Here is an 11,219-nt window from a genome sequence, read left to right as displayed (position 1 = left end):
GGAGGAGCCTGGGCAGAATGGGTGGGGTCAGACAGCAGAGGAGCGGCTTAGGAGGAGCCTAGTCAGATTGGGTGGGGTCAAATAGGAGGAGCCTGGGCAGAATGGGTGAGGTCAGAGAGGAGGGGTATAGGAGGAGCCTGGGCAGAGGGGGTACAGGAGGAGCCTGGGCAGAATGAGTGCGGTCAGAGAGGAGGGGCTTAGGAGGAGCCTAGTCAGATTGGGTGGGGTCAGAGAGGAGGGGCTGAGGAGGAGCTTAGTCAGATTGGGTGGGGTCAGACAGCAGAGGAGGGGTTTAGGAGGAGCCTAGTCAGATTGGGTAGGTCAGAGAGGAGGGGCTGAGGAGGAGCTTAGTCAGAATGGGTGGGGTCAGACAGCAGAGGAGGGGCTTAGGAGGTGCCTAGTCAGATTGGGGTCAAATAAGAGGGGTACGGGAGGGGCCTGGGCAGAATGGGTGGAGTCAGAGAGGAGGGGGTATAGGAGGAGCCTAGTCAGATTGGGTGTGGTCAAATAGGAGGAGCCTGGGCAGAATGGGTGGGGTCTGAGGGCCTAGGAAGGGGTCATAGATGGAGGAGGATCCTGACTTATGGTGGGGAACTGCAAAAACTTTTTTAATGCACCCCCCTATACTTTCTGATTTCTGTTGGGAGGGGGCAGTCGGGGAGCAGTATTAAAAGGTGCTTAGGCGCAACGTGAAGAGCGATGAGGTGCACAGAATGGCATGCCTTCCAGGTACTTTTTGGGGGGGGCTACCATTATTTTTTTATTGCTCTGATCCTCCCTCATGGGGTGTACCCCAAATGGTTAGGGGCAACAGGGGGGGTGGCAAAAAGCTGTTTGACAGTTTCTGTTACCAACAGGGGTCACCATACGATTCTGCTGTAGTTATGGTATTGAAAGGTACAACAAGGAGCATGTGAATGTATTTTTGCAGGTGGGGTGCCCCAAAATTTTACTGCCAGCAGCAGCAGCCCCCCTCCTCCCCACCCAGCAGATTGGTATAGGTACCTTTAGGACATTTCTGTTGAAAAAAAGAGGCTATAGCGAATCGTGCTATGAAATCCTAGAGCACTAACATTTGCTAAATAAAGGTGGCATCGGAGCATACGAATGAGGCAGAGAGAGGCTACTGTTGCCAATTGGTTTGGTGGGTCATAGTGAATAACCTCGGCATGCAAATAGGCAGTGTGAGGATTGGCAGTGTCTGTAGAGAATTTTGGCATGCTCTTCAGCTTATTTTTTTCCTCCTTACGTTGGCTATGAACTACAGAGGAAAGGCCCGGCCTTACTGTTGGACAAAACATGTATTTATGATTTTAAGAAGTGTAGTCTGACTGTACTGAGAGGGGCTGTACAGTATGGTAAATGCCTGTATACCCCTGCAATGTGCATCCAACTGTCACTTGAGATTCAGTAGCGAACGAAGCAGCTGGGTTACTGACTGGATGTAAATGGAAGGCACATAGCAAGGGTGTTTGTGGTCACTCAAATGATTGAAACCTGGTTGATGCACTACCAAAGCTGGGGTTCCAGGAGGGAACATTTGAGGGGCATTGAGATGGTGGTGCCCAGAGGTCAAAATACGTTTCAGAGACAGAGAGGTACTGCGGTCCTGGTCCCGCATTGGGGGTAGTCAAAAGTCCTGCTAAAGATTTCTGTCCAACTGTTACCACGTTTTGTGCAGCCTGGCTCCCTCTGTAACGATTCCCCAGTGTCTTTCGATCCTACAGATGACTGTAGCAAACTTCCCATATTTTTTCTTGGCCTCATACCCCCAAAGGAGTGCCTGACATTTTCCAGCCTACCGATACTCACATTCTGGGAAAAACCTCACTAACCATGCATATTTATGCACCACACATGGCAAATCCTTGCAATTGCAGAACATCATATCGCACTTGTCATCTTTGAGGTGCTGTAAGTATTTGGATTTGAGGGAAATATTCATCCTTGCTTGCTCTCCCACCTGAAGTCTATGGTGCTGCTGTTCCTTTCTCACATGTCCCTACAAAGAGACAAGTGACACACAGACTCAATCACTCAGCAAACATATATGCTTTGACGCTTTCATCTTGCTGTTTACCTTCCAAATGTTCCCCCTTCACCACAAATACAGGCCAGCCATTCCTCATCCCCTCAGTCATCGTAGTCCTTCACTCCTTAGGCCCTGCAAGACAAAAATGACCAAGAATCATGTCAGCAAGAAGAAGAAAAGCCTCAGTGTGCTCTTTTGGTCATACTGCTGCCCACTAGTAACACTTCATGGCCACTGCAGCTTAAGAATGGGACTGAGAAGAGGGCTCTCCTATGCAAATAATGTCCACCCATGCATACTTTCTTCTGAGACGGTCAGCGGCTTGTGCCGTGATACTGCCTCCAACATATGGTCTTCAACCAAATTTTAAAAAAGCCCACCTGCCTTAGACGAAGGATTTTGCCACTCGAAGGAAGCACATGGGGACATCACCATCATTTAGCAGGGTCCTAAATTGCCTGCTGTCCGCCTGTATACAGAACAAGGACGTTCGTGGCCGTTCGTGAGCGTTCTTCAAAGGAAGGAGGTGGGTGAATAAATCCAAGATGCCAGGGCAGGCCCAGCCCAGCCCAGTGCAGCCCAGCCCGGCACAGCGCACTGCTGTGGAGGTCCACTCCTTCACATCCTGCAGCAGGCATGATGCAGATCTACTAGAGCAAAGGCTTGACTCTGCTCCTGTCTGTCTCTTAAAGGAAACAATCTTTCCAACTTCTTATTGCACCTAATAAATGGACTCTAGCTAGCCTCAAACTCGACCCATCATTTCATTAGCCAGAGCTCATACTTGACCTTTATTTCTATCCAAGCTCACTGGCACCAAACCCCTGATTTGAGCGAGTGGCTCACACTAAAATGAAAAATCACCATCAACCAACCTATTTTACAATAAGTGTAGCACCATCCTCGCATTCTTGTGCTCAGTTATAACCCCCAATACCACAATTGCACTCTGCAATTCACCAAACTTAAAGGACAAAGAATGAAGACATTGATAAAGGAAGATAAGGCCTTGTTCCTAGCACCTACTTGAGAAATAGGGCGGTTGGTAGAAGGTCATGAGAGAAAACATATGAAATGTTGGGAGACACCTGCCAAAAAAACACTAGCAAAAAAAAAAAATCACTGTTTGAAAATTTCCCACCTTGGGATACTTCTACAGCACTGGCAGGATTCGAACCCTGGCCTGTGAGGGCTGTCCCCCCCAAAGGTACAAGCCTTACCTTTGAGCTATCTCCTTGGTGGTCTAGAGGATTGCAGTAGTAACTATAAGCAACATACAGGCCTTGGTGTCCTTCCCTGTGGAAATGGATGACCATGACATAAGGACAATTTGATAGGCTACTTACATGGAAACCAGAAAAACACTTAGCAAAAAAAAAAAAAGAAAATCACTGTTTGAAAATTTCCCACCTTGGGATACTTCTACAGCACTGGCAGGATTCGAACCCTGGCCTGTGAGGGTTGTCCCCACCAAAGGCACAAGCCTTACCTTTGAGCTATAGCTCCTTGGTGGTCTGGAGGATTGCAGTAGTAACTATAAGCAACATACAGGCCTTGGTGTCCTTTCCTGTGGCTTCCATTGCACATTAAATCGATGACTATGACATAAGGACAATTTGATAGGCTACTTACATGGAAACCAGAAAAACACTTAGCAAAAAAACAAAAAGAAAAGCACTGTTTGAAAATTTCCCACCTTGGGATACTTCTACAGCACTGGCAGGATTCGAACCCTGGCCTGTGAGGGTTGTCCCCACCAAAGGCACAAGCCTTACCTTTGAGCTATAGCTCCTTGGTGGTCTGGAGGATTGCAGTAGTAACTATAAGCAACATACAGGCCTTGGTGTCCTTTCCAGTGGCTTCCATTGCACATTAAATGGATGACTATGACATAAGGACAATTTGATAGGCTACTTACATGGAAACCAGAAAAACACTTAGCAACAAAAAAAAAAAAGAAAATCACTGTTTGAAAATTTCCCACCTTGGGATATTTCTACGGCACTGGCAGGATTCGAACCCTGGCCTGTGAGGGCTGTCCCCACCAAAGGTACAAGCCTTACCTTTGAGCTATAGCTCCTTGGTGGTCTGGAGGATTGCAGTAGTAACTATAAGCAACATACAGGCCTCTGTGTCCTTTCCTGTGGCTTCCATTGCACATTAAATGGATGACCATGACATACGGACAATTTGATAGGCTACTTACATGGAAACCAGAAAAACACTTAGCAAAAAAATAAAAGAAAATCACTGTTTGAAAATTTCCCACCTTGGATAGTTCTACAGCACTGGCAGGATTCGAACCCTGGCCTGTGAGGGCTGTCCCCACCAAAGGTACAAGCCTTACCTTTGAGCTATAGCTCCTTGGTGGTCTAGAGGATTGCAGTAGTAACTATAAGCAACATACAGGCCTTGGTGTCCTTCCCTGTCGCTTACATTGCACATTAAAAGGATGACCATGACATAAGGACAATTTGATAGGCTACTTACATGGAAACCAGTGTGGTCCAGTGGGTAAGTTCCTGCCTTCCATCCAGGCAACCAGGGTTCAAATCCCGGGTTCGGCACCAGGTAAGTAAATTGGTAAGTAAAATGTGTCCGTGTGTTGTGTAAGAGTGGAATCATGCCTAGCGAAAGAGGGATTGCAGATTGGTTGGTAAGTAGGAGGAGCCTAGTCAGATTGGGTGGGGTCAAATAGGAGGAGTATAGGAGGAGCCTGGGCAGAATGGGTGGGGTCAGAGGGGTATGGGAGGAGCCTGGGCAGAATGGGTGGAATCAGAGAGGAGGGGGAATTGGAGGAGCCTGAGCAGAGGGGTGGGGTTAGACAGCAGAGGAGGGGCTTAGGAGGAGCCTAGTCAGATTGGGTGGGGTCAAATAGGAGGGGTATAGGAGGAGCCTGGGCAGAATGGGTGGGGTCAGACAGCAGAGGAGGGGCTTAGGAGAGGCCTTGTCAGATTGGGTGGGGTCAAATAGGAGGAGCCTGGGCAGAATGGGTGGGGTCAGACAGCAGAGGAGGGGCTTAGGAGGAGCCTAGTCAGATTGGGTGGGGTCAAATAGGAGGAGCCTGGGCAGAATGGGTGGGGTCAGAGAGGAGGGGCTTAGGAGGAGCCTGGGCAGAATGGGTGGAGTCAGAGAGGAGGGGCTTAGGAGGAGCCTGGGCAGAATGGGTATAGGAGGAGCCTGGGCAGAATGGGTGGGGTCAGACAGCAGAGGTGGGGCTTAGGAGGAGCCTAGTCAGATTGGGTGGGGTCAAATAGGAGGGGTATAGGAGGAGCCTGGGCAGAATGGGTGGGGTCAGAGAGGAGGGGGTATAGCAGGCGCCTGAGCAGAGGTGGTGGGGTTAGACAGCAGAGGAGGGGTATAGGAGGAGCCTGGGCAGAATGAGTGGGGTCAGAGAGGAGGGGCTTAGGAGGAGCCTGGGCAGAATGGGTGGGGTCAGAGGGGTATGGGAGGAGCCTGGGCAGAATGGGTGGAATCAGAGAGGAGGGGGTATAGGAGGAGCCTGAGCAGAGGGGGCGGGGTCAGAAAGCAGAGGAGGGGCTTAGGAGGAGCCTATTCAGATTGGGTGTGGTCAAATAGGAGGAGCCTGGGCAGAATGGGTGGGGGTCAGACAGCAGAGGAGGGGCTTAGGAGGAGCCTAGTCAGATTGGGTGGGGTCAAATAGGAGGGGTACAGGAGGAGCATGGGCAGAATGGGTGGGGTCAGAGGGGTATGGGAGGAGCCTGGGCAGAATGGGTGGAGTCAGAGAGGAGGGGCTTAGGAGGAGCCTGGGCAGAATGGGTGGGGTCAGAGAGGAGGGGGTATAGGAGGAGCCTGGGCAGGTTGGGTGGGGTCAAATAGGAGGAGCCTGGGCAGAATGGGTGGGGTCAGACAGCAGAGGAGGGGCTTAGGAGGAGCCTAGTCAGATTGGGTGGGGTCAAATAGGAGGAGCCTTGGCAGAATGGGTGGGGTCAGAGAGGAAGGGTATAGGAGGAGCCTGGGCAGAATGGGTGGAGTCAGAGAGGAGGGGGTATAGGAGGAGCCTGGGCAGAATGGGTGGGGTCAGACAGCAGAGGAGGGGCTTAGGAGGAGCCTAGTCAGATTGGGTGGGGTCAGAGAGGAGGGGTATAGGAGGAACATGGGCGGGTTGGGTGGGGTCAAATAGGAGGAGCCTGGGCAGAACGGGTGGGGTCAGATTGCTGAGGAGGGGCTTAGGAGGAGCCTAGTCAGATTGGGAGGGGTCAAATAGGAGGGGTATAGGAGGAGCCTGGGCAGAATGGGTGGGGTCAGAGGGGTATGGGAGGAGCCTGGGCAGAATGGGTGGAATCAGAGAGGAGGGGGTATAGGAGGAGCCTGAGCAGAGGGGGGGGGGTCAGACAGCAGAGGAGGGGCTTAGGAGGAGCCAAGTCAGATTGGGTGGGGTCAAATAGGAGGAGCCTGGGCAGAATGGGTGGGGTCAGACAGCAGAGGAGGGGCTTAGGAGGAGCCTAGTCAGAATGGGTGGGGTCAGCGAGGAGGGGGTATAGGAGGAGCCTGGGCAGAATGGGTGGGGTCAGACAGCAGAGGAGGGGCTTAGGAGGAGCCTGGTCAGAGGGGTCAGAGAGGAGGGGTATAGGAGGAGCCTAGTCAGAATGGGTGGGGTCAAATAGGAGGAGCCTGGGCAGAATGGGTGGGGTCAGACAGCAGAGGAGGGGCTTAGGAGGAGCCTAGTCAGAATGGGTGGGGTCAGACAGCAGAGGAGGGGCTTAGGAGGAGCCTAGTCAGATTGGGTGGGGTCAAATAGGAGGGGTATAGGAGGACCCTGGGCAGAATGGGTGGGGTCAGCGAGGAGGGGGTATAGGAGGAGCCTGGGTAGAATGGGTGGGGTCAGACAGCAGAGGAGGGGCTTAGGAGTAGCCTAGTCAGATTGGGTGGGGTCAGAGAGGAAGGGTATAGGAGGAACCTGGGCAGAATGGGTGGGGTCAGACAGCAGAGGAGGGGCTTAGGAGGAGCCTAGTCAGATTGGGTGGGGTCAAATAGGAGGAGTATAGGAGGAGCCTGGGCAGAATGGGTGGGGTCAGAGGGGTATGGGAGGAGCCTGGGCAGAATGGGTGGAATCAGAGAGGAGGGGGTATAGGAGGAGCCTGAGCAGAGGGGGCGGGGTCAGACAGCAGAGGAGGGGCTTAGGAGGAGCCTATTCAGATTGGGTGTGGTCAAATAGGAGGAGCCTGGGCAGAATGGGTGGGGTCAGACAGCAGAGGAGGGGCTTAGGAGGAGCCTAGTCAGATTGGGTGGGGTCAAATAGGAGGGGTACAGGAGGAGCATGGGCAGAATGGGTGGGGTCAGAGGGGTATGGGAGGAGCCTGGGCAGAATGGGTGGAGTCAGAGAGGAGGGGCTTAGGAGGAGCCTGGGCAGAATGGGTGGGGTCAGAGAGGAGGGGGTATAGGAGGAGCCTGGGCAGGTTGGGTGGGGTCAAATAGGAGGAGCCTGGGCAGAATGGGTGGGGTCAGACAGCAGAGGAGGGGCTTAGGAGGAGCCTAGTCAGATTGGGTGGGGTCAAATAGGAGGAGCCTTCGCAGAATGGGTGGGGTCAGAGAGGAAGGGTATAGGAGGAGCCTGGGCAGAATGGGTGGAGTCAGAGAGGAGGGGGTATAGGAGGAGCCTGGGCAGAATGGGTGGGGTCAGACAGCAGAGGAGGGGCTTAGGAGGAGCCTAGTCAGATTGGGTGGGGTCAAATAGGAGGAGCCTGGGCAGAATGGGTGGGGTCAGACAGCAGAGGAGGGGCTTAGGAGGAGCCTAGTCAGATTGGGTGGGGTCAAATAGGAGGAGCCTGGGCAGAACGGGTGGGGTCAGATTGCTGAGGAGGGGCTTAGGAGGAGCCTAGTCAGATTGGGAGGGGTCAAATAGGAGGGGTATAGGAGGAGCCTGGGCAGAATGGGTGGGGTCAGAGGGGTATGGGAGGAGCCTGGGCAGAATGGGTGGAATCAGAGAGGAGGGGGTATAGGAGGAGCCTGAGCAGAGGGGGCGGGGTCAGACAGCAGAGGAGGGGCTTAGGAGGAGCCTATTCAGATTGGGTGTGGTCAAATAGGAGGAGCCTGGGCAGAATGGGTGGGGTCAGACAGCAGAGGAGGGGCTTAGGAGGAGCCTAGTCAGATTGGGTGGGGTCAAATAGGAGGGGTACAGGAGGAGCATGGGCAGAATGGGTGGGGTCAGAGGGGTATGGGAGGAGCCTGGGCAGAATGGGTGGAGTCAGAGAGGAGGGGCTTAGGAGGAGCCTGGGCAGAATGGGTGGGGTCAGAGAGGAGGGGGTATAGGAGGAGCCTGGGCAGGTTGGGTGGGGTCAAATAGGAGGAGCCTGGGCAGAATGGGTGGGGTCAGACAGCAGAGGAGGGGCTTAGGAGGAGCCTAGTCAGATTGGGTGGGGTCAAATAGGAGGAGCCTTCGCAGAATGGGTGGGGTCAGAGAGGAAGGGTATAGGAGGAGCCTGGGCAGAATGGGTGGAGTCAGAGAGGAGGGGGTATAGGAGGAGCCTGGGCAGAATGGGTGGGGTCAGACAGCAGAGGAGGGGCTTAGGAGGAGCCTAGTCAGATTGGGTGGGGTCAAATAGGAGGAGCCTGGGCAGAATGGGTGGGGTCAGACAGCAGAGGAGGGGCTTAGGAGGAGCCTAGTCAGATTGGGTGGGGTCAGAGAGGAGGGGTATAGAAGGAACATGGGCGGGTTGGGTGGGGTCAAATAGGAGGAGCCTGGGCAGAACGGGTGGGGTCAGATTGCTGAGGAGGGGCTTAGGAGGAGCCTAGTCAGATTGGGAGGGGTCAAATAGGAGGGGTATAGGAGGAGCCTGGGCAGAATGGGTGGGGTCAGAGGGGTATGGGAGGAGCCTGGGCAGAATGGGTGGAATCAGAGAGGAGGGGGTATAGGAGGAGCCTGAGCAGAGGGGGGGGGGGGGTCAGACAGCAGAGGAGGGGCTTAGGAGGAGCCAAGTCAGATTGGGTGGGGTCAAATAGGAGGAGCCTGGGCAGAATGGGTGGGGTCAGACAGCAGAGGAGGGGCTTAGGAGGAGCCTAGTCAGAATGGGTGGGGTCAGACAGCAGAGGAGGGGCTTAGGAGGAGCCTAGTCAGAATGGGTGGGGTCAGCGAGGAGGGGGTATAGGAGGAGCCTGGGCAGAATGGGTGGGGTCAGACAGCAGAGGAGGGGCTTAGGAGGAGCCTGGTCAGAGGGGTCAGAGAGGAGGGGTATAGGAGGAGCCTAGTCAGAATGGGTGGGGTCAAATAGGAGGAGCCTGGGCAGAATGGGTGGGGTCAGACAGCAGAGGAGGGGCTTAGGAGGAGCCTAGTCAGAATGGGTGGGGTCAGACAGCAGAGGAGGGGCTTAGGAGGAGCCTAGTCAGATTGGGTGGGGTCAAATAGGAGGGGTATAGGAGGACCCTGGGCAGAATGGGTGGGGTCAGCGAGGAGGGGGTATAGGAGGAGCCTGGGTAGAATGGGTGGGGTCAGACAGCAGAGGAGGGGCTTAGGAGGAGCCTAGTCAGATTGGGTGGGGTCAGAGAGGAAGGGTATAGGAGGAACCTGGGCAGAATGGGTGGGGTCAGACAGCAGAGGAGGGGCTTAGGAGGAGCCTAGTCAGATTGGGTGGGGTCAAATAGGAGGAGTATAGGAGGAGCCTGGGCAGAATGGGTGGGGTCAGAGGGGTATGGGAGGAGCCTGGGCAGAATGGGTGGAATCAGAGAGGAGGGGGAATTGGAGGAGCCTGAGCAGAGGGGTGGGGTTAGACAGCAGAGGAGGGGCTTAGGAGGAGCCTAGTCAGATTGGGTGGGGTCAAATAGGAGGGGTATAGGAGGAGCCTGGGCAGAATGGGTGGGGTCAGACAGCAGAGGAGGGGCTTAGGAGAGGCCTTGTCAGATTGGGTGGGGTCAAATAGGAGGAGCCTGGGCAGAATGGGTGGGGTCAGACAGCAGAGGAGGGGCTTAGGAGGAGCCTAGTCAGATTGGGTGGGGTCAAATAGGAGGAGCCTGGGCAGAATGGGTGGGGTCAGAGAGGAGGGGCTTAGGAGGAGCCTGGGCAGAATGGGTGGAGTCAGAGAGGAGGGGCTTAGGAGGAGCCTGGGCAGAATGGGTATAGGAGGAGCCTGGGCAGAATGGGTGGGGTCAGACAGCAGAGGTGGGGCTTAGGAGGAGCCTAGTCAGATTGGGTGGGGTCAAATAGGAGGGGTATAGGAGGAGCCTGGGCAGAATGGGTGGGGTCAGAGAGGAGGGGGTATAGCAGGCGCCTGAGCAGAGGTGGTGGGGTTAGACAGCAGAGGAGGGGTATAGGAGGAGCCTGGGCAGAATGAGTGGGGTCAGAGAGGAGGGGCTTAGGAGGAGCCTGGGCAGAATGGGTGGGGTCAGAGGGGTATGGGAGGAGCCTGGGCAGAATGGGTGGAATCAGAGAGGAGGGGGTATAGGAGGAGCCTGAGCAGAGGGGGCGGGGTCAGACAGCAGAGGAGGGGCTTAGGAGGAGCCTATTCAGATTGGGTGTGGTCAAATAGGAGGAGCCTGGGCAGAATGGGTGGGGTCAGACAGCAGAGGAGGGGCTTAGGAGGAGCCTAGTCAGATTGGGTGGGGTCAAATAGGAGGGGTACAGGAGGAGCATGGGCAGAATGGGTGGGGTCAGAGGGGTATGGGAGGAGCCTGGGCAGAATGGGTGGAGTCAGAGAGGAGGGGCTTAGGAGGAGCCTGGGCAGAATGGGTGGGGTCAGAGAGGAGGGGGTATAGGAGGAGCCTGGGCAGGTTGGGTGGGGTCAAATAGGAGGAGCCTGGGCAGAATGGGTGGGGTCAGACAGCAGAGGAGGGGCTTAGGAGGAGCCTAGTCAGATTGGGCGGGGTCAAATAGGAGGAGCCTTGGCAGAATGGGTGGGGTCAGAGAGGAAGGGTATAGGAGGAGCCTGGGCAGAATGGGTGGAGTCAGAGAGGAGGGGGTATAGGAGGAGCCTGGGCAGAATGGGTGGGGTCAGACAGCAGAGGAGGGGCTTAGGAGGAGCCTAGTCAGATTGGGTGGGGTCAAATAGGAGGAGCCTGGGCAGAATGGGTGGGGTCAGACAGCAGAGGAGGGGCTTAGGAGGAGCCTAGTCAGATTGGGTGGGGTCAGAGAGGAGGGGTATAGGAGGAACATGGGCGGGTTGGGTGGGGTCAAATAGGAGGAGCCTGGGCAGAACGGGTGGGGTCAGATTGCTGAGGAGGGGCTTAGGAGGAG

Source organism: Lissotriton vulgaris, chromosome 1_1 (genome assembly GCF_964263255.1).
Source record: "Lissotriton vulgaris chromosome 1_1, aLisVul1.2, whole genome shotgun sequence".
NCBI classification, from domain to species: Eukaryota; Metazoa; Chordata; class Amphibia; order Caudata; family Salamandridae; genus Lissotriton; species Lissotriton vulgaris.
This window is presented reverse-complemented; position numbering follows the sequence as displayed.